The sequence below is a fragment of the Symphalangus syndactylus genome, chromosome 6 (assembly GCF_028878055.3).
Source record: "Symphalangus syndactylus isolate Jambi chromosome 6, NHGRI_mSymSyn1-v2.1_pri, whole genome shotgun sequence".
Taxonomy (NCBI): Eukaryota; Metazoa; Chordata; class Mammalia; order Primates; family Hylobatidae; genus Symphalangus; species Symphalangus syndactylus.
The window spans coordinates 47,824,028-47,846,533 of record NC_072428.2 but is presented as its reverse complement, the minus strand read 5'-3'; the positions used below and the strand labels follow the sequence as shown (position 1 = coordinate 47,846,533).

The following is a 22,506-nucleotide window of genomic DNA, read 5'->3' as shown; positions in this document are numbered from 1 at the left end:
TGCCTACTTTTGGATGGGATTATTTGTTTTTTTCTTGCTGACTTGCTTAAGTTCCTTGTAGATTCTGGATATTAGTCCTTTGTCAGATATGTAGTTTGAGAATATTTTCTCCCACTCTGTGGGTTGTCTGTTTACTCTGTTGATTATTTTTTTGGTAGTGTGGAAGCTTTTTAATTTAGTTAGGTCCCATTTATTTATTTTTGTTTTTGTTGCATTTGCTTTTGGGTTCTTAGTCATGAATTATTTGCCTAAGCCAATGTCTAGAAGAGTTTTTCCAATGTTATCTTCCAGAATTTTTATAGTTTCAAGTCTTAGATTTAAGTCTTTGATCCATCTTGAGTTGATTTTTGTATAAGGTGAGAGATGAGGATCCATTTTCATTCTTCTACATGTGGCTTGCCAATTTTCCCAGTATCATTCATTGAATATGGTGTCCTTCCCCCAACTTTATGTTTTTGTATGCTTTGCTGAAGGTCAGTTGGCTATAAGTGTTTGACTTTATTTCTGGGTTCTCCATTCTGTTCCATTGGTCTACATGCCTATTTTTATACCAGTGCCATGCTGCTTTGGTAACTATAGCCTTGTAGTATAAATTGAAGTCAGGTAATATGATGCCTCCAGATTTGTTCTTTTTGCTTAGTCTTGCTTTGGCTATGGAATCTCTTTCTTGGTTCTGTATGAATTTTGGTATTGTTTTTCTAGTTCTGTGAAGAATGACAATAGTATTTTAATGGGAATTGCACTGAATCTGTAGATTGCTTTTGGCAGTATGGTCATTTTCACAATATTGATTCTACCCATCCATAAAGTTGGGATGTGTTTTCATTTGTTTTTGTCATCTATGATTTCTTTCAGCAGTGTTTTGTAGTTCTCCTTGTAAAGATCTTTCACCTCCTTGGTTAAGTATATTCCTAATTATTTTATTATTTTTTGCAGCTATTTTAAAAGGGACTGAGTTCTTGATTTCTTGGCTTCATCATTGTTGGTGTATAGCAGTCCTACTGATTTGTGTACATTGAGTTTGTATCCTGAGACTTTATTGGATTCACTTATCAGATCTAGGAGGTTTTTGGTAGGGTTTTCTAGGTATATGATCACATCATTGATGAACACTGACAGTTTGACTTTCTCTTTTCCAATCTGGGTGCCCTTTATTTATTTCTCTTGTCTGACTGCTCTGGCTAGGATTTCCAGTACTATGTTAAACAGAAGTGGTGAAAGTGGGCATCCTTGTCTTGTTCTAGTTCTCGAGGGAAATGCTTTCAACTTTTCCCCATTCAATATGATGTTGGCTGTGGTTTTGTCATAGTTGGCTTTTATTACTTTGAGGTATGTCCCTTCTATGCCAATCTTGTTAAGGGTTTTTATCATAAAGAGATGTTGGATTTTATCAAATGCTTTTGCTGTGTCCATTCAGATGACCATATGATTTTTGTTTTTAATTCTGTTTATGTGATATATCACATTTATTGACTTGGATTAAACCATCCCTGCATCCCTAGTATGAAACCCACTTGATCTGATGTATTATCTTTTTGGTATGCTGTTTGATTCTGTTAGCTAGTATTTTGTTGAAGATTTTTGCATCTATCAAAACAGTAATAAAGTACTGCCCTTAATATGTCATAACTCTAAGATATAAAAATGGAAATTCTACAAAATGATCGAAGAAAGCTACCTATAAAGGATTAAATGTGCAAATGATTCCTTCTGCACCAATTATTATTACAAATAAAGCTCCAGATCAAAGGGTAGATCTTCTTTAAGTAGATAATGCTCATAGATAAAACATACTAATGAATTTTACAGTAGTCTTCTGTTGGGTCAATAATCTATAGATTAATTCTCCTTTATTTCTAGTGACTAAGTTTTCCTTGCTACTTACGCTTTTCTCTATAACTGACAAAAATTTACATAATGATATATAATTTCTTTTTTTCATAGTTTGTATTTATTGGGCACCTAATTTATATAAGATCTCATTCTTGGTCTTGTGGAAATAGAGGGTAGATATACAAAAAAGTATTGACCAGAGTCTCTAATAAACACAATCTAACATAAAATGTGAGACAGATACACAAAGTATACAAAGTGCTACTGGCTCAAAGGAGGGAGAGATGATCTCCAGCAAGATAAAAAATGAAGAGTCCATAAAGGGATTTAACTTAAAATTGGCAGAAGCTGGAAGGAAAAGCATTCCTATAACAGTTATTATGGTCCTAAGGCAAGAGTGTTTGTGGAGGCAGGAGGTCAAAATGTTCAGAATTTTATTGAAAGCTCATTTCTTATGAGCTTTTTAAGCTTATATTTTTTATTTTTAAGTCTAATACATAAAATAAGCCTAGTTCTTTCACCTTACCATACTGTCCTTCTTAGGTTCTCGCCTGTACTGTGCTGACTCAGATTTCTTCTTGCACAAGCTTGTTCCCCGTCTCATAGAGTCAGCATGACTTCGCTAGGGGAGTGACAAACTACTTTCACTCTGATCAAATTTTGACCTTGGCCTTCCTCAGGTACACAATTACCTAGTTCCCTGCTCTTCTTTCTTCCTATTGTGCCTTATAACTTCCCATTATATTTAGCATATTTAGCGCCCCTAGGTTTAGCACTGAGTTGCTTTTCACATTAGTTTTCTCAAGGACTTATTATTGTAGCCCAAATAGAGAAAAAATTAAACAAATGATGAAATTCCTATTTATATATTCCTTCATTCTATAAATGACAATTGATTCTTCAGTTATAAGCAGGATTCTTATGAATAATGATGCATATAAGTTGCTAATGTATACCATCACTTTTTTTTTGCCACTTAGTCAAAACTATTTACTAAAGCAAGCAAGGAATCCTGTGCCATCATGGAGAGCGTGTGGAGCTAACCACCCTACAGCTTGCTTCTGCTCATCAAGGAAATCATGAACCTGCTGGTTTTGTTCCTGCCCACCTAACATCTCACTTCTTTTTCATCATCACAATACTCCTAATTCCACCTAATAGAATCCCTTATGCTTGTGTGTAGCCCCTTCCTACCACCTTGCTTTCAAATGCTGACCCGTACCTCAAGAAGCTCTCCCTCTCTATACGTTTCATTTGCAGTGTAAATAAGGCACTATTCATGAATACTGATTTTGTCTATAGTGCTACTGATATTACTGTATCAACTAAAAACAGAACTATAAGTCTGATTGTAAAAATTACAGTCCATATAGAATCATGCTATCCACCTCTACACTGCTCATAGATCCAAACCATCCCCTCACAATCCTTGCAACTTTTTCATCCCCCTGAAATTGAGGCTGCTGTTTTAAATCAAAAGTACTCAAGACTTTAAAACATTACTTCAATCATGGTAACTTTTTTTTTAATTTTGGGGGGTACATAGTAGGTGTATATATTTATGGGATACATGAGATATTTTGATGCAGGCATGCAATGCGTAATAACCACATCAGGATAAATGGGGTATCCATCACCTCAAACATTTATCCTTTATGTTATAAACAATTCAATTATACTTCTTTAGTTATTTTTAAATGTACAATTACATTTTTATTGACTACTATCACCCTGTAGTGCTATCAAATACTAGTTCTTATTCATTCTATTTTTTGTACCAATTAACCACCCCCACTTCCCCACCCCACCCCATACCACTACACTTACCAGCTCTGGTAACCATCCTTCTACCCTCTATCTCCATGAGTTTACCTGTCTTAATATTTTAGCTCCCAGAAATAAGTGAGAACATACTAAGTTTGTCTTTCTGTGCCTGGCTTATTTCACTTAACATAATGATTTCAGGTTCTAACTATGTTGTTGCGAATGACAGGATCTCATTCTTCTATATGGCTGAATAGTACTCCATTGTATATATGTGTAACATTTTCTTTATCCATTCATGTGTTGACAGACACTTAGGTTGCTTCCAAATTTATGGTAACTTTTATTTTTTGATAAATGACTATAATCATTGTTAACACATTTTCTACCATTTTTCTATTTCATTTTAACACAATAACAGATTAAACCTTTGTGAGTTAGCCTGGAAACTTAGCCATCATGAATAAAACCACTCTATGGGGGAAAAAAATCTGAGTTGTAAAAAATTAAACTAAAACTAATTTATAGATTCTATTTAGAGATGTGTAATTACCTATAAAGAGATAATGGCCTCATGAAGTAGAGGCAAAAATAAAAAAAGTATGGAATATCTTTTGAAATACCAAATTCAATTAAGAAAGTTGGCTGGGGCCAGGTGCAGTGGCCCACGCCTGTAATCCTAGCACTTTGGGAGGCCAATGCGGGCGGATCACAAGGCCGGGAGATCAAGACCATCCTGGCTAACACGGTGAAACCCCATCTCTACTAAAAATACAAAAAAAAAATTAGCTGGGCACGGTGGCGGGTGCCTGTAGTCCCAGCTACTCAGGAGGCTGAGGCAGGAGAATGACGTGAACCCAGGAGGCGGAGCTTGCAGTGAGCGGAGATCGCGCCACTGCACTCCAGCCTGGGCGACAGAGAGAGACACCACCTCAAAAAAAAAAAAAAAGAAAAGAAAAAGAAAGTTGGCCAGGCGGAGTGGCTCAGGCCTGTGATCCCAGCACTTCGGGAGGCCGAGGCAGGTGAATCACGAGGTCAGGAGTTCAAGACCAGCCTGACCAACATGGTGAAACTCTGTCTCTACTAAAAATACAAAAATTAGCCAGGTACAGTGGCAGGCACCTGTAATCCCAGCTACTCAGGAGGCCGAGGCAGGAGAATAGCTTGAACCCAGGGGGTGGACATTGCAGTAAGCCGAGATCACACCACTGCACTCCGGCCTGGGAGACAGAGTGAGACTCCATCTCAAAAAAAAAAAAAGAAAGTTACAAACTTGGGTTTTTTTGTGGTGGTGGGGGAGTAGAGGGGAAGTATAACTAAAATGTACATCAGATTGTGATAGATGCTGTAACTGTACAATATGCCATGCTAAAAGCAATTAATTCAGCCTAGGGGTATTAAAAAAATTCCACAAAGAAAGTGACATTTGGATAGTGCACTAGGGTAATTCAGACCAACCAGTCTGTTGAGGACAACTAAAAAAACTAGACCAAAAAAAAGAAAGAAAAAAGATCTCTTTGAAGGCATCAAGGAGATACCATAAGAGGAAAGAATCACCAGGCCAGGATAGGGAGCAGAGTGCTTGCCAATTCCTGAGGAAACAACAGATAGACTGAGTGGGATGTTACTGATAGCCTCCAGGGATCATGCGGATAAGAAATGGAGTCTAAAGTCCACCAAGGTTGAGTACCTCAGGAGCCTTATTACATTGAGGTAGAACTCTGAAGGACTTCCAACCTATAGCAATAGGCATCAAATCATCTCATTCTCTAAAATTGAGTTGACATGATCCTGGACTGGTTATACCCACAGGCGCTAGCAGGAACAAACACAATCCTTCTCTGAATGCTGATGACACCATCCTGGACCTCAGATTATCTCTGCAAACAATTTTTCAAATATAATGTCTGGCAAACAATTTAATTTTTTTAAAACAGGCATATGACTAGACAAGCAAACATGAATAAAACCAGGAAGATAAACTCACCAATTGAGGCTCCAAACATTAAAGTTATCAGATACAGACTCTATCAAGAAATACAGACAAGAAAATTATAATAAATAAGAAAACATAAAAAATGAACAAAAGGACATTAAAGACCTGAAAAATGCAATTGCAAAAATTAGAAACTCAAAGGATGGTCATAACAGCAGATTAAACTCAGCTGAACTGGAAGAGAAGTCAGAAAAATGAACAATTAAAATGCATCCAGATTAAATCAAGGAGAAAATACAAAATATTTAAAAGAATACAAGAGACATATGGAATAAACAAAATTGACAAACTCTTAGCTATACTAAGAAAAAAAGAGAATACTCAAAATCAGAAATGAAAGAAGAGATATTACAGCTGATGCTACAGAAATAAAAAGAATCATAAGAGACTACTATGAACAATTATACACCAACAAACTGGATAACCTAGAAGAAACAGAAAAATTCTTAGAAACATAGAACGTACCAAGATAAATTCAAGAAACAGAAAGTCTAAACAGATCTATAACTAGTATGGCAATTGAATCATTAAACAAAAACCTCCCAACAATGAAAAGCCCAGGATTATAGGCTTCACTGGTGAACTCCAAATTCATTTTATAAGAGCTGCATTAGCCTGATACCAAAGCCCGATAAAGATACCACGAAAAAGGAAAACTACATGACAATATCTCTGATGAATATAGATGTAAAAATTCTCAACAAAACACTAGCAAACTGAATTCAACAGCACATTAAAAGGATCACAAACCATGATCAAGTAAGACTTATCTCTGGGATGCAAGGACAGTTCAACATATGAAAACCAATCAATGTGATACACCATATTAACAGAATTGAAAATAAAATCACATGTTTGTCTCAATAGATGCAGAAAAGCATTTGGATACAATTCAACACTTTTTCATGATAAAAAAAAAAAACTCTCAACAAACTAGGAATACAAGAAAACAATCCCAACATAATAAAGACCATATATGAAAAGCCCATAGTTAACATCACACTCAATGGTGTGAAACTGAAAACTTTATAAGATCTGAGACAAGAAAGACATCCTATGTTCATGGATTGGAATAATTAATATTGTTAAAATGCCCACACTGCCCAAAGCAATCTACAGATTAAATGCAATCCTTACCAATATCCCAACAGCATTTTTTACAAAAAGAAAGCAATCCTAAAATTCACATGCAACCACAAAAGACCACAAATTGCTAAAGCAATCTTAAGAAAGAACAAAGCCAGAAGCATCACACTTCCTGATTTGGAAATATATTACAAAGCTACAGTAATCAAGAGTATAATACTGCCATAAAGATAAACATATTGACTAATGGAACAGAATAGAGATCCCAGAAATAAACCCATGCATATATAGTCAACTGACCTTCAACAAAGATGCTAAGAATACACAATGGAGAAAGAACAGTCTCTTCAACAAATGGCACTGGGAAAACTGGATATCCACACATAAAAGAATGAAATTGGGGGCAGATTCCAAGATGGCCGAATAAGCACAGCTCCAGTCTGCAGCTCCCAGCATGAGTGACAAAGATGATGGGTGATTTCTGCATTTCCCACTGAGGTACTGGGTTCATCCCACTGGGGCTTGTCAGACAGAGGGTGCAGCCCACGGAGCAGGATGGGGCATCACCTCACCCGGGAAGCGCAAGGGGTTGGGGAATTCCCTTTCCTGGCAAAGGGAAGCCATGACAGATGGTACCTGGAAAATCGGGACACTCCCACTCTAATACTGCACTTTTCCAAACAACCTTAGCAAATGGCATACCAAGAGATTATATCTCGTGCCTGGCTCGGCGGGTCCCACACCCACGGAGCCTCACTCACAGCAAGCACAGCAGTCTGAGATTGAACTGCAAGGCAGCAACGAGGCTAGGGGAGGGGCGTCCGCCATTGCTGAGGCTTAAGTAGGTAAACAAAGCGCCCTGGAAACTCGAACTGGGTGGAGCCCACCACAGCTCAAGGAGGCCTGCCTGCCTCTGTGGACTCCACATCTGGAGCAGGGCACAGCTGAAAAAAAGGCAGCAGAAACTTCTGCAGACTTAAACGTCCCTGTCTGATAGCTTTGAAGAGAGTAGTGGTTATCCCAGCACAGAGTTTGAGATCTGAGAACGGACAGACTGCCTCCTCAAGTGGATCCCTGATCCCCGAGTAGCCTAACTGGGAAACACCTCCCAGTAGGGGCCGACTGATACCTCATACAGCTGTGTGCCCCTATCAGACAAAGCTTCCAGAGAAAGGGTCAGGCAGCAGCTTCTGTCATTCTGCAACATTTGCTGTTCTGCAGCCTCTGCTGGTGATACCCAGGCAAACAGGGTCTAGAGTGGGCCTCCAGCAAACTCCAACAGACCTGCAGCTGAGGGTCCTGACTGTTAGAAGGTAAACTAACAAACAGAAAGGACATCCACACCAAAACCCCATCTGTACGTCACCATCACCAAAGACCAAAGGTAGATAAAACCACAAAGATGGGGAGAAACTAGAGCAGAAAAGCTGAAAATTCTAAAAATCAGAGCACCTCTTCTCCGCCAAAGGAACGCAGCTCCTCGCCAGCAATGGAGCAAAGCTGGACGGAGAATGACTTTGACAAGTTGAGAGAAGAGGGCTTCAGATGATCGGTAATAACAAACTTCTCCGAACTAAAGGAAGATGTTCGAACCCATTGCAGAGAAGCTAAAAACCTTGAAAAAAGATTAGACGAATGGCTAACTAGAATAAACAGTGCAAAGAAGTCCTTAACTGACCTGATGGAGCTGAAAACCATGGCACGAGAACTACATAACACATGCACAAGCTTCAGTAGCCAATTTGATAAAGAGGAGGAAAGGGTATCAGTGATTGAAGATGAAATTAACGAAATGAAGCGAGAAGAGAAGTTTAGAGAAAAAAGAGTAAAAAGAAACGAACGAAACCTCCAAAAAATATGGGACTAGGTGAAAAGACCAAATCTATGATTGATTGGTGTACCTGAAAGTGACGGGAAGAATTGAACCAAGTTGGAAAACACTCTGCAGGATATTATCCAGGAGAACTTCCCCAATCTAGCAAGGCAGGCCAACATTCAAATTCAGGAAATACAGAGAACACCATAAAGATACTCCTTGAGAAGAGCAACCCCAAGACACATAATTGTCAGATTCACCAAAGTTGAAATGAAGGAAAAAATGTTAAGGGCAGCCAGAGAGAAAGGTAGGGTTACCCACAAAGGGAAGCCCATCAGACTAACAGTGGATCTCTTGACAGAAACTCTACAAGCCAGAAGAGAGTGGGGGCCGATATTCAACATTCTTAAAGAAAATAATTTTCAACCCAGAATTTCATATCCAGCCAAACTAAGCTTCCTAAGTGAAGGAGAAATAAAATCCTTTACAGACAAGCAAATGCTGAGAGATTCTGTCACCACCAGGCCTGCCTTACAAGAGCTCCTGAAGGAAGCACTAAACATGGAAAGGAACAACTGGTACCAGCCACTGCAAAAACATGCCAAATTGTAAAGGCCATCAATGCAAGGAAGAAACTGCATCAACTAACAAGCAAAATAACCAGCTAACATCAGAATGACAGGACCAAATTCACACATAACAATATTAACCTTAAATGTAAATGTGCTAAATGCCCCAATTAAAAGACACAGACTGGCAAATTGGATAAACAGTCAAGATCCATCAGTGTGCTGCATTCAGGAGACCCATCTCAGATGCAGACACACACATAGGCTCAAAATAAAGGGATGGAGGAAGATCTACCAAGCAAGTGAAAAACAAAAAAAAAAGCAGGGGTTGCAATCCTAGTCTCTGATAAAACAGACTTTAAACCCACAAAGATCAAAAGAAACAAAGAAGGCCATTACATAATGGTAAAAGGATCAATTCAACAAGATGAGCTAACTACCCTAAATATATATGCACCCAATACAGGAGCACCCAGATTCATAAAGCAAGTCCTTAGAGACCTACGAAGAGACTCAGACTCCCACACAATAATAATGGGAGACTTTAACACCCCACTGTCAACATTAGTCAGATCAACGAGACAGAAAATTAACAAGGATATCCAGGAATTGAACTCAGCTCTGCACCAAGTGGACCTAATAGACATCTACAGAACTCTCCACCCCAAATCAACAGAATATACATTCTTCTCAGCACCACATCACACTTATTCCAAAATTGACCACATAGTTGGAAGAAAAGCACTCCTCAGCAAATGTAAAAGAACAGAAATTAAAACAAACTGCCTCTCAGACCACAGTGCAAACAAACTAGAACTCAGGATTAAGAAACTCACTCAAAACTGCTCAACTACATGAAAACTGAACAACCTGCCCCTGAATGACTACTGGGTAAATAACGAAATGAAGGCAGAAATAAAGATGTTCTTTGAAACCAACGAGAACAAAGACACAACATACCAGAATCTCTGGGACACAATTAAAGCAGTATGTAGAGGGAAATTTATAGCACTAAATGCCCACAAGAGAAAGCAGGAAGGATCTAAAATTGACACCCTAACATCACAATTAAAAGAACTAGAGAAGCAAGAGCAAACACATTCAAAAGCTAGCAGAAGGCAAGAAATAACTAAGATCAGAGCAGAACTGAAGGAGATAGAGACACGAAAAACCCTTCAAAAAATCGATGAATCCAGGAGCTGGATTTTTGAAATCACCAACAAAATTGATAGACTGCTAGCAAGACTAATAACAAAGAAAAGAGAGAAGAATCAAATAGACGCAATAAAAAATGATAAAGGGGATATCACCACTGATCCCATGGAAATACAAACTATCATCAGAGAATACTATAAACACCTCTATGCAAATAAACTAGAAAATCTAGATGAAATGAGGCCGGGCGCGGTGGCTCACGCTTGTAATCCCAGCACTTTGGGAGGCCGAGGCGGGCGGATCACGAGGTCAGGAAATCGAGACCACAGTGAAACCCCGTCTCTACTAAAAATACAAAAAAAAATTAGCCGGGCGTGGTGGTGGGCGCCTGTAGTCCCAGCTACTCGGAGAGGCTGAGGCAGGAGAATGGCGTGAACCTGGGAGGTGGAGCTTGCAGTGAGCCGAGATTGCGCCACTGCACTCCAGCCTGGGTGACAGAGCGAGACTCTGTCTCAAAAAAAAAAAAAAAAGAAAATCTACATGAAATGGATAAATTCCTGGACACATACACTCTCCCAAGACTAAACCAGAAAGAGGTGGAATCCCTGAATAGACCAATAACAGGTTCTGAAATTGACGCAATAATTAATAGCCTACCAACCAAAAAAAGTCCAGGACCAGACGGATTCACAGCCAAATTCTACCAGAGGTACAAAGAGGAGCTGGTACCATTCCTTCCGAAAACATTTCAATCAATAGAAAAAGAGAAAATCCTCCCTAACTCATTTTATGAGGCCAGCAGCATCCTGATACCAAAGCCTGGCACAGACACAACCAAAAAAGAGAATTTTAGACCAATATCCCTCATGAACATCGATGCTAAAATCCTCAATAAAATACTTGCAAACCGAATCCAGCAGCACATCAAAAAGCTTATCCACCACGATCAAGTCAGCTTCATCCCTGGGATGCAAGGCTGTTCAACATATGAAAATCAATAAATGTAATCCATCATATAAACAGAACCAAAGACAAAAACCACATGATTATCTCAATAGATGCAGAAAAGGCCTTTGACCAAATTCAACAGCACTTCATGCTAAAAACTCTCAATAATCTAGGTATTGATGGGAAGTATCTCAAAATAATAAGAGCTATTTATGACAAACCCACAGCCAATATCATACTGAATGGGCAAAAACTGGAAGCATTCCCTTTGAAAACAGGCACAAGACAGGGATGCCTTCTCACACCACTCCTATTTAACATAGTGTTGGAAGTTCTGGCCAGGGCAATCAGGCAAGAGAAAGAAATAAAGGGTATTCAATTAGGAAAAGAGGAAGTCAAATTGTCCCTGTTTGCAGATGACATGATTGTATATTTAGAAAACTCCATCGTCTCAGCCCAAAATCTCCTTAAGCTGATATGCAATTTCAGCAAAGTCTCAGGACACAAAATCAACAGGCAAAAATCACAAGGATTCCTATATACCAATAACAGACAAACAGAGAGCCAAATCATGAGTGAACTCCCGTTCACAACTGCTTCAAAGAAAATAAAAAACCTAGGAATCCAACTTACAGGGGATGTGAAGGACCACTTCAAGGAGAACTACAAACCAGTGCTCAATGAAATAAAAGAGATCACAAACAAATGGAAGAACATTCCATGCTCATGGATAGGAGCAATCAATATTGTGAAAATGGCCATACTGCATGAGGTAATCTATAACGATAACAAATGAAATGATTTCTAATGATAATGAATGAAATTGGATCTTTATCTAAATTTATAATTTATAAGGTAATTTATAATTATTATTTATAAATAAAAATTATAATTTATTATAAATTACCTTAATTATAAATTATAATTTATTATAAATTACCTTAATTATTAATTATAATTTATTATAAATTACCTTAATTATAATTTATAATTAAGGTAATTGTAATTTATATAAATTATAAATATAATTATATTTATAATTATAAATATTTTTATATTTATATTTATTTTTATAATTTATAAATATTTATAATTATAAATATAATTATAATTTATAATTAAGGTAATTTATAATTTATTCAATGCCATCTCCATCAAGCTACCAATGACTTTCTTCACAGAATTGGAAAAAACTACTTTAAAGTTCATATGGAACCAAAAAAGAGCCCGCATTTCCAAGACAATCCTAAGCCAAAAGAACAAAGCTGGAGGCATCACGCTACCTGACTTCAAACTATACTACAAGGCTACAGTAACCAAAACAGCATGGTACTGGTACCAAAACAGAGACATAGACCAATGGAACAGAACAGAGCACTCGGAAATAATACCACACATCTACAACCATCTGATCTTTGACAAACCTTACACAAACAAGAAATGGGGAAAGGATTCCCTATTTAATAAATGGTGCTGGGGAAACTGGTTAGCCATATGTAGAAAGCTGAAACTGGATCCCTTCCTTACACCTTATACAAAAATTAATTCAAGATGGATTAAAGACTTAAATGTTAGACCTAAAACCATAAAAACCCTAGAAGAAAACCTAGGCACTACCATTCAGGACATAGGCATGGGCAAAGACTTCATGACTAAAACACCAAAAGCAATGGCAACAAAAGCCAAAATTGACAAATGGGATCTAATTAAACTAAAGAGCTTCTGCGCAGCAAAAGAAACTACCCTCAGAGTGAACAGGCAACTTACAGAATGGGAGAAAATTTTTACAATCTACCCATCTGACAAAGGGCTAATATCCAGAATCTACAAAGAACTCAAACAAATTTACAAGAAAAAAAAAACCCCATCAAAAAGTGGGCGAAGGACATGAACAGACACTTCTCAAAAGAAGACATTTATGCAGCCAACAGACACATGAAAAAATGCTCATCACCACTGGCCATCAGAGAAATGCAAACCAAAACCACAATGAGATACCATCTCACACCAGTTAGAATGGTGATCATTAAAAAGTCAGGAAACAACAGATACTGGAGAGGATGTGGAGAAAAAGAAATGCTTTTACACTGTTGGTGGGACTGTACACTAGTTCAACCATTGTGGAAGACAGTGTGGCAATTCCTCAAGGATCTAGAACTAGGAATACCATTTGACCCAGCCATCCCATTACTGGGCATATACCCAGAGGATTATAAATCATGCTGCCATAAAGACACATGCACACCTATGTTTACTGCGGCACTATTCACAATAGCAAAGACTTGGAACCAACCCAAATGTCCATCAATGATTGACTGGATTAAGAAAATGTGGCACATATACACCATGGAATACTATGCAGCCATAAAAAATGATGAGTTCATGTCCTTTGCAGGGACATGGATGAAGCTAGAAACCATCATTCTGAGCAAACTATCGCAAGGACAGAAAACCAAACACCGCATGTTCTCCCTCATAGGTGGAAATTGAACAATGAGAACACTTGGACACAGGGTGGGGAACATCACACACTGGGGCCAAAAAAAAAAAAGAATGAAATTGGATCTTTATCTAACACCACAGACAAAAACTCAAAATACTTAAACTCAAGAAATGAAAGTGTAACATTCCTGGAAGAAAACCTGGAGGAAAATCTTTTGATATTGTCCTTCGCCATGATTTACTGGATATGACACCAAAAGCACAGGTAATAAAAGCAAAAATAGAAAAGCAAGATTACATCAAACTAAAAATCTTCTGCACCACAATGAAAGCAGTCAGCAAAACAAAAAAGGCAATCTATAAAACAGGAAAAAATATTTGCAAATCATATATTTGATAAAATATTAACATCTAAATTATATAAGGAACTCTAACAAGTCAGTAGAAAAAATAAAATAATCTGATTTTTAAATGGGCAAAGGAATTAAATAGGCATTTATCAAAAGAATACATACAAATAGCCTACAATATATGAAAATGTGCTCAACATCACAAATTATCCAGGAAATGCAAATCAAAACCACAATGAAATATCTTAACACAATGTTTAAGGTTAGAAGTGGTTTGGATTTTTATTCAGAAGTTTGATAATGTTTTTGTGACCAGAAATATGCCATAAGACCATAAATATGCCATACTTCACTCTTATTTAAATCAACTCACCTATTTTGGTAAAATTGATTTTGTTTTACTTCATTCACTTAAAGTCAAAGTTTCCAAGAACCTATCAATGACATTAAGTAAGGACTTACTGTACTCAAAAATTTGCCAATATGGTAGATCTTACGTTAAATATTTGCATCACAAAAATAATAATAATAGTGATAATAAAGAGGCCAAGAGGAAACTTTTTGAGGGGATATGTTTATAGCATACACTGCAGTGATGGTTTCACAGCTGTACACTTATCTCCAAATTTATTAAGTTGTACATATTAAATATGTACAGCTGTTTGTATGTCAATTATACCTAAATAAACTGGTTTTTTAATGTGAAAGAATAAATCTAACAAAAAGATAAGAACTTTAAGCAGAAAACTGTAAAGCATTTTGAATAATATAAAAGAATATGTAAACAAATGGAAGGACATACTATGTTCATAGATTGAAAGATTCAGTATTTTTTAAATGAAGCTCCCCCTAAGCTGATCTAGGGATTCTGTAAGATCCCAATCAAAACTCCAATAGGTGTGTATATGCATATGTGTTGAACAAGCTAATTACAAAATGTATATGGTAATGCAAACTGTCAAGGATAGCCAAAGACAATCTTAAAGAAGAAAAAGTGGGAGGACTTTCTCGATCAGCTATCAGCACTTACTTAGCTGTATTAGCACATATAGTATTGGTTTAAGAACAGCCAAACAGATGAACTATATAGAACAGTGACACAGAAACAGACTCATGTATATAGTCACTTGATTTAAAACAAAGATGACATTCCAAAGCAGTGAAAAAATCATGGCCTTTTGAATAAATGGTGGTGAGAAAATTACATATTCATATGAAAGGAAACCCGAATTCTATTCTACACCATACATTAATATTAATTTCAGGCGGATTATAAATCTAAACCTGAAAGGCAAAACAATAAAGCTTCCAAAAGAAAACACTAGAAGATGCTTTATTACCCTGGGGTACAAAAAGATTTCTTAAATAAAATGCAAAGATGATAAAGCCTTAAGAATTTCTGTTCATCAAAGATACCATTAAGAGAGTGAAAGGAAAAGCCAAAATGGGAAATGACATTTGTGACACATGTGATAAAGAGCTTATATTTAGAATGTATAAAAACTTCCTACAAATTAATTTCAAGAGATAGGCAACATAATAGAAAATTGGAAGAAATAAAAAACAGCAAGGGGCCCCTCACAAAAGAGGATACCCAAATGCCAATAAACATAATAAAAAGTGCTAATCTCATTAGCAATCTGGGAAAAGCGTGTTAAAATCACCACAGGATACCACTACACACCCACTCGCACAACTAAAGTTATAAAGGCTAGCAAAAGCAAATGTTGGCAAAGAAGCAGAAAAAAGAGAACTTGCATACACTACTAGTTAAGAAAGTTATTTAGGCCAGGCGTGGTGGCTTACGCCTGTAATCCCAGTACTTTGGGAGGCTGAGGCAGGAAGTTCACAAAGTCAAGAGATTGAGACCATTCTGGCCAACGTGGTAAAACCCCGTCTCTAAAAATACAAAAATTAGCTGGTCATGGTGTCAAGCCTGTAGTCCCAGCTACTCGAGAGGCTGAGGCAGGAGAATCGCTTGAACCCGGGAGGCAGAGGTTGCAATCAGCCGAGATCGCACCACTGTACTCCAGCCTGGGCAACAGAGGGAAACTCGATCTCAAAAAAAAAAGAAAAAGAAAGTTATTTGGTACAACTCTTTGGAAGACTATTTAGCATTATCTATTATCTATTAAAGTTAAATACATGCATATCTTATAACTCAAAAATTTCTGTCTTAAGTGTGTTCCCAACTTAGAAGTGTGCAGATGTGCTCCAAAATACATGTACTTGATGTTCAGAGCAGTATAATTCATAGCAATAAAAACCTGGAGACAACCCAAATGTCCATCAACAGCTGGATGAATAGGATGGTATATTCATTCAATGGTTTATTATTCTGCATGTTTGAAAATAACTAGTTATCAAAAATATCAAATACCTAGGTATAAATCTAATGAAAGATGTGTAAGATATCTACACTAAAAACACACACACACACAAAAAGAAAATAACTAGTTATATGTGACATCACTGATGTGTATTACAAATGATACTGAGCAAAAAAAAACCCAGACAAAAATATATATACTGCAGGATTCTGTTTATATGTTAAAAAAAAAAAAAAGGTAAAACTAGAGACACATACTTAGGTGGAAAAAAGAAAACACGTAATTATTATAAAAGTAAAGACAGAGATTATCTCTTTTTTTTTTTTTTGAGATTGAGTCTCACTCTTGTTGCCCAGGCTGGCATGCAATGACACAATCTCGGCTCACTGCAAACTCCACCTCCCAGGTTCATGCAATTCTCCTGCCTCAGCCTGGGATTACAGGTGCCCGCCACAACACCCAGCTAATATATATATATATCGTATTTTTCATAGGAACGGACGGGGTTTCACCATGTTGGCCAGGCTGGTCTAGAAGTCCTGACCTCAAATGATACACCCACCTTGACCTCCCAAAGTGCTGGGCTTACAGGCATGAGCAATTGTGCCCAGCCAAATTTTAAAAGATAGAGGGAAAGAAAGCTATACAAACTGGCTGGGCCCTGAGGCAGGGCTTCTGGGATGTTGACAATGTTCTATTATTGATCTGAGTGATGGGTTACATGAGTGTTCACTTTGTGATAAATCACCAACCTGTACATTTTTGCTTTGTGCATTTTTCTGTTTGCTGCTATGTTTCACAAGAGGTGAGTTTTTTTTTTAACAGTGTCCCAAGGTATTTCCCCAGGAAGAAAAGAGGGTTGCGGTGCAAGACATGAGTAGGCATAGTTCACAAGTAAGCTGCTCTCATTGCAAGAACTTGGAATTAAACAAAACACTGTGCTTTTCTGAGGGCTTATTTATACAAAACAATACATAGTAAACAGATGGTGGCTCTTAGACCAGAGCAAGATAACCAGGAAAATTATTATATCTAAGAAGAAGTTTCCATAGACATGAGGCATAGAGAAGAAACAGTAAAATCACAGAAGCAACCACAATAGCAATGACTATATAAGTATTTTCCAGAAGAAACAGCCCATTTACCAAGAGACTTCCACTACTACATTTCCTCTGACAAGGTAATCCCTATGGTGCTTTCATAGAAATAGATGCAAAAGGCAACTATAGGTTACCTAATTAAATATTTGAATTAAATAAATTATCCCCATTCTTATTTCATATTCCACACACAACCTTCTGGTTGTAATGTGTTTTTTCATGATGTTTACCTACAGGGAGAGAATCTACTAGTCAGGTCCATATAAGTATAATGTGCATTGGGTAGTGTTATACCTGGATTTCTCACGAGCTTTGTTAGTATTGAGAAAGAAAAGTGGCTCAGAGCAGTCTGAGGAATGCGAGGTATGCAAAAGCTATCAAGCCCAGAGAGTCATGAGCATGAGACTTCCCTCAGGTTCCCTGTACCCATGCCTGCAAGTAACTGTTTAAAGGCATTTTGTTTTTTCTTTCCTTTCCTATAGTTTCCAGACTAGCTGATAAAGTATCTAAAAAGTTACCATAAGTTGTACAATTATCCTTCACCATTATCCTCATATTCCTGGAATTTGTGATACAAAAACCAATGTATAGCCAAACAACAACTTATGTTATTTTAATGAACCAATGTAAATGATTGGTAAACAATTTAGGAACTGCCCTCTAACTTCTTGTTTTCCCACTGGTAACTGCTGCTAATCCGAACATATATTCAGGGCAATTTGAATCTATAGCTCCTGGGCTTCAGTCTTCAACCATGGCCCAAATATATTTTGCCTCAGTTTCTTCCCTTAGGTCAATGATATCTATCAGTAATCTTGAACCCAAATATTCTGGGATAAAGACAAGATAATATTTATATTCCTTTAAGACTAAAGACCAAAACCTGGAACATTAGTCAATTAACGACAGTTATGAAAAAGACCTCTTGGCCTTCTGTGGCCATATCCCTTTGTATCACGTGCACACACTTTTCACCTCAAAGCTTTTATGGTGAATTCTGTGGTATGGCTGGAGTATACAGTGCCAGTAGGTGAGTCCAAAAAAGGCGCATGGAAGACAAACCGAAATGTTTGCATACGAGCCTATTTTAGTTTATTTAAGGAAATAATATGTGCCAAGTAGTGTACTGAGCACTTGCTATAAATTATAATATCATTTAATCTTTACAATATCACTATGTGAGTATTATCAGTGTTATCATTATCCCTGTCTTTTATAATAGTATCATTATCCATTTTTCAGATGAGGAAACTAAGTCAGTATGGCTATACAGTTGCCCAAGGTCACATACGTAGTAAACAACGAAACTAGGGTTTGAATCCCAACAGTCTGATTTCGTCTTGTTCTTAACCATTAAACTGTTTTCTCTGCTACAGTCTAAAACTATTTAGTATAAGAGGCCATCTATTCATCAATAATATTTACAGTGTAGAGAGAAAGATTCTAGGAACATGGCAGCCTGAAAACATAATTGCTGATGCTTCTCCTAACTCCAAACAAACTAACTCTTTTAGTTCCTGGGCCAGTAGGCAGGTAGGGCCTAGAGAGTGTGAGTAGAACCTCTGCTCTTATGGGGTCACAGAGAAAACTAGTGTAAGACAAATTTTTCTCTGCTAAGTCAAAGGATATATGGAGGTCTAGTGGCAAAAAGCCACAGAACAAGAATCAGAATTCAAAGTTCCTAGGAAAAGCCTGGTCTTGAGAGATTTATGGGCCTCTGTGGTAGACATAAGAATGCCTCCCTCCCCCTAAGATATCCAAAAAGCTCATCCTCTGAACCTGGGAATATGTTTCCTTACATGGCAAAAAGCTGTTGTTGATGTGATTATCTGGTGGGCCCTAAGTAAAAGCAAGGATCCCTATAAGGAGGAAAAAAAAGGGCAAAGCTAATAGTAGGAGATGTTATAATAGGAGTCTCAGAGTGATACAGTGTGAGAAAGACTCGTTAAAGATGAAAAAAAGGGACCATAAGCCATGGATCGCACGTGGCTTCTAGAAGCTGAAAAAGGCAAAGCAATGGATTTTCTTCTAAAGCCCCAAGGAAGAACACAGGCATGCTGACACCTTCATTTTGGCCCAGTGAAACTGATTTCAGACTTCTGACCTCCAAAACAATAAGATAATACATTCATATTGTTTTAAGCCACTAAGTTTGTGGTAATTAGTTACATGAGCAAGAGAAAATTAGTATATTCCCCCAAAAAACAGACAGAGCTGGATGTTTTTAAATGAACATGCTGGTCTTCCTGGCCCAGATGAGCTGGTGCGAGAGGGGGTGGAAAAGGTGTGTGAAGTCCTGCCTGCTCCTTAGGATGGAAGAGAGGCTTTGCATCTATAAAGATGAGAATGTGGAGAGCATCACACAGTATCCTGAAATCGAATAAGAATGTGTAGTATAGGTGCAAAATAAGGAATAAAAACCTAATAATAGTCTCAGGCAAAAATTACTGCACTGGTTTTTTTTACACTTAGGTATTAAGGAAGGAGGTATAAGTATTAAGGTCAGACATGGGGAGACAGCAGACAAAAGAGCATTTAAAGGTGTCTGGTGGCGAAACAGGAAGTACAAGCACTCTAAAGTAAAAGGAAATTTACTGGTAAGGGAAGAAGAGAGGGTCCTGGTGGGGGAAATAGTTGAAATTGTATTTTCTTGTACCAGTGGAGAAATGTGTATTTATTACACATGTTGGAAAAATAGGGGGAAAAATCTACTACCACCACCACCAAGAATAAAAAAGAAAAACTTAATTATTTGGAAATTTAGAAACACTTTCAAAATGCTGTGATAAAAAGAATATAAAAACTGAAATTACAAACAGAAGACAAGGAAGAGGAAAATGTTTCATAGCAAACTTAATAGGACGCCATGAAAGCCAAACTTAAACGAAACCTTATAGCTTCAAGCTTCAAAAGCATTTCTTTCTTTTTTTTTTTTTTTTTTTTGAGACAGAGTCTTGCTCTGTCGCCCAGGCTGGAGGGCAGTGAGTGGCGCAATCTCGGCTCATTGCAACCTCTGCCTCCCAGGTTCAAGCAATTCTCGTGCCTCAGCCTCTCTGAGTTGCTGGGACCACAGGCGCCTGCCACCAAGCCCAGCTAATTTTTCTGTTTTTAGTAGAGACAGGGTTTTGCCATGTTGGCCAGGCTGGTCTTGAGTTCCTGATCTCAGATGATCCGCCTGCCTCAGCCCCCCAAAGTGTTAGGATTACAGGCGCGGGCCACCGCACCCAGCCTCAAAAGCATTTTTTATGAGGCAAGAAAGATGAAAAAGAAAATTAGTGCTCACTTTTAGCAACTAGGAAAGGAAAAATTAAATACACAGAAAGTAGGAAGGAAAAAATGAATAAAGGTAAAGCTTCAATTAATAAAACTTAAACATCTCAAATTGTAAAATGAAGAAATCTAAAAACTGATCTTTGAAATGATTAATAAAATAAATACCCCCCCCCAACTTTGCTTAAAGGAAACTGAGAGAAAAATATATAAATGATTAGGAGTATAAAAAAAACATAAGTACAGGTAAGAAAGACACTAAGGCAATTATAAGACAATAATACTTGCAATTTTGTGTGCTATTTACAAATGCTACATAACAAACTACCCCAAAACTTAGTGGTTTAAAATAATTATTTTATTATGCTCACAGATGCTTTAGGTCAAGAATTCAGGAAGGGCTCAGGTAGGCTGGGTTTGTCATGTGATTACGTTGAGATGACAGCTGGGTTGGAGCTTTGTGAAAGTTCAAATTACACTGTTTATCCAAGATGCCAACTGCCTGTCAACAGATGCTGGCAGATGGCAGGAGCTGAGCTGGGAGCTTAGCTTGGCCTATCAATGGGGATCCTTACATATGGGCTCTCCAGCATGGAAGACCCAGACTTCTTACATGGCAGTTGAGTTCCCCAGAGTCAGCCTCCCAGAGAACTGGGAAAAAGCTGCATAGCCTTTTCTGAACCAGCCTTGGAAGTCAGCATCACTTCTGCCATCTTCCAGTGGTTGAAGCAGTCATAAGCCTGCCTAGACCCAAGGAAAGTAGGCATAAACTCATATCTTGAGAGGAATGTCAAAAATTTTGCAGAAATGTTTTAAAACCACCAGCAACAAATATGAAGCCTAGAGGAAATAATTTTCTAGCAAAATGTAAATTCCCAATCATGACCCAAGAAGTAGAAAACTTGGACAGATGAAATGCCATAGAAGAGATAAGAAAAGTGATTAAAGATCAGCCATTAAATAAATGCATCAGGTAGTTTCACAGCTGGGGTCTATGAAACTTTTAAAGAAGAGAAGTGTATTATTATTTAAACCAGGGACTTTCCAATTTTAGTGAGCCCCAGAATCAACTCACCAGCTAATAAACACACATTCCTGGGCCCCATCCCAAACTGATTCTGTAAGTTTGGAGTACAGAACAGGGATCTACATTGGTAAGATGCACACATGTGATGTTACCACCACTTATTCATACAATTCACTTTGAGTAGCACTGATTTAAACCAGGAGTTAGCAAACTATGGCCCAGTGGCCAAATCTGGCTTGTCACTTGCTTTTATAAATAAAGTTTTATTGGAATACAGCCAGGTTTATTCATTGACTTATTGTCTATCTCTGCTTTTGCACTACAATGGCAGGGTTGGGTAGGTATGGCAGAGACCATATGGCCCAAAAAACCTAAAATACTTGCCATCTGGCCCTTTGCCCAAAAAGTTTACCACGCCCTGCCTAAACCACTACCTTATTCTACCTCATTTATACCTCATTATATTTTCCCTTTTCCAAACTTAAGCAGGCTTTTTGGATATTCTGCTGACATATTCACTCCATTGGTTAAGGTGCAAAACTAATATGACAAATAGTTTTCATGGCACAGGCTATCTGCACTAAGCAACAACCAAATCACTATGTTGAAGAGGATGTGAGACTGCCCAAGCTCAGCAGGAAACAACGTTGCAATTGATTAGAGATGTCTCCTACACACATTGAAAGGCTAACTTGCAGCATGCATGCTGTGTATTTGCTAACCCTGATTATAAAATATATAAGGTTTAAGATTATTTTCAAAATCTGTTGGATAACTGCAACAAAATATGAATGTAATGCACCCATTTTTAACTGCACCA

The 22,506-nt window shown here is 37.6% G+C and overlaps 1 protein-coding gene across 18 annotated transcripts in view; it reads right to left on the bottom strand.

Moving 5' to 3' along the window:
• Positions 1 to 22,506, bottom strand: part of STK33 (serine/threonine kinase 33) — a 229,170-nt gene that overhangs the window by 136,707 nt on the left and 69,957 nt on the right. The gene's annotated exons all lie outside the window — the stretch shown is intronic.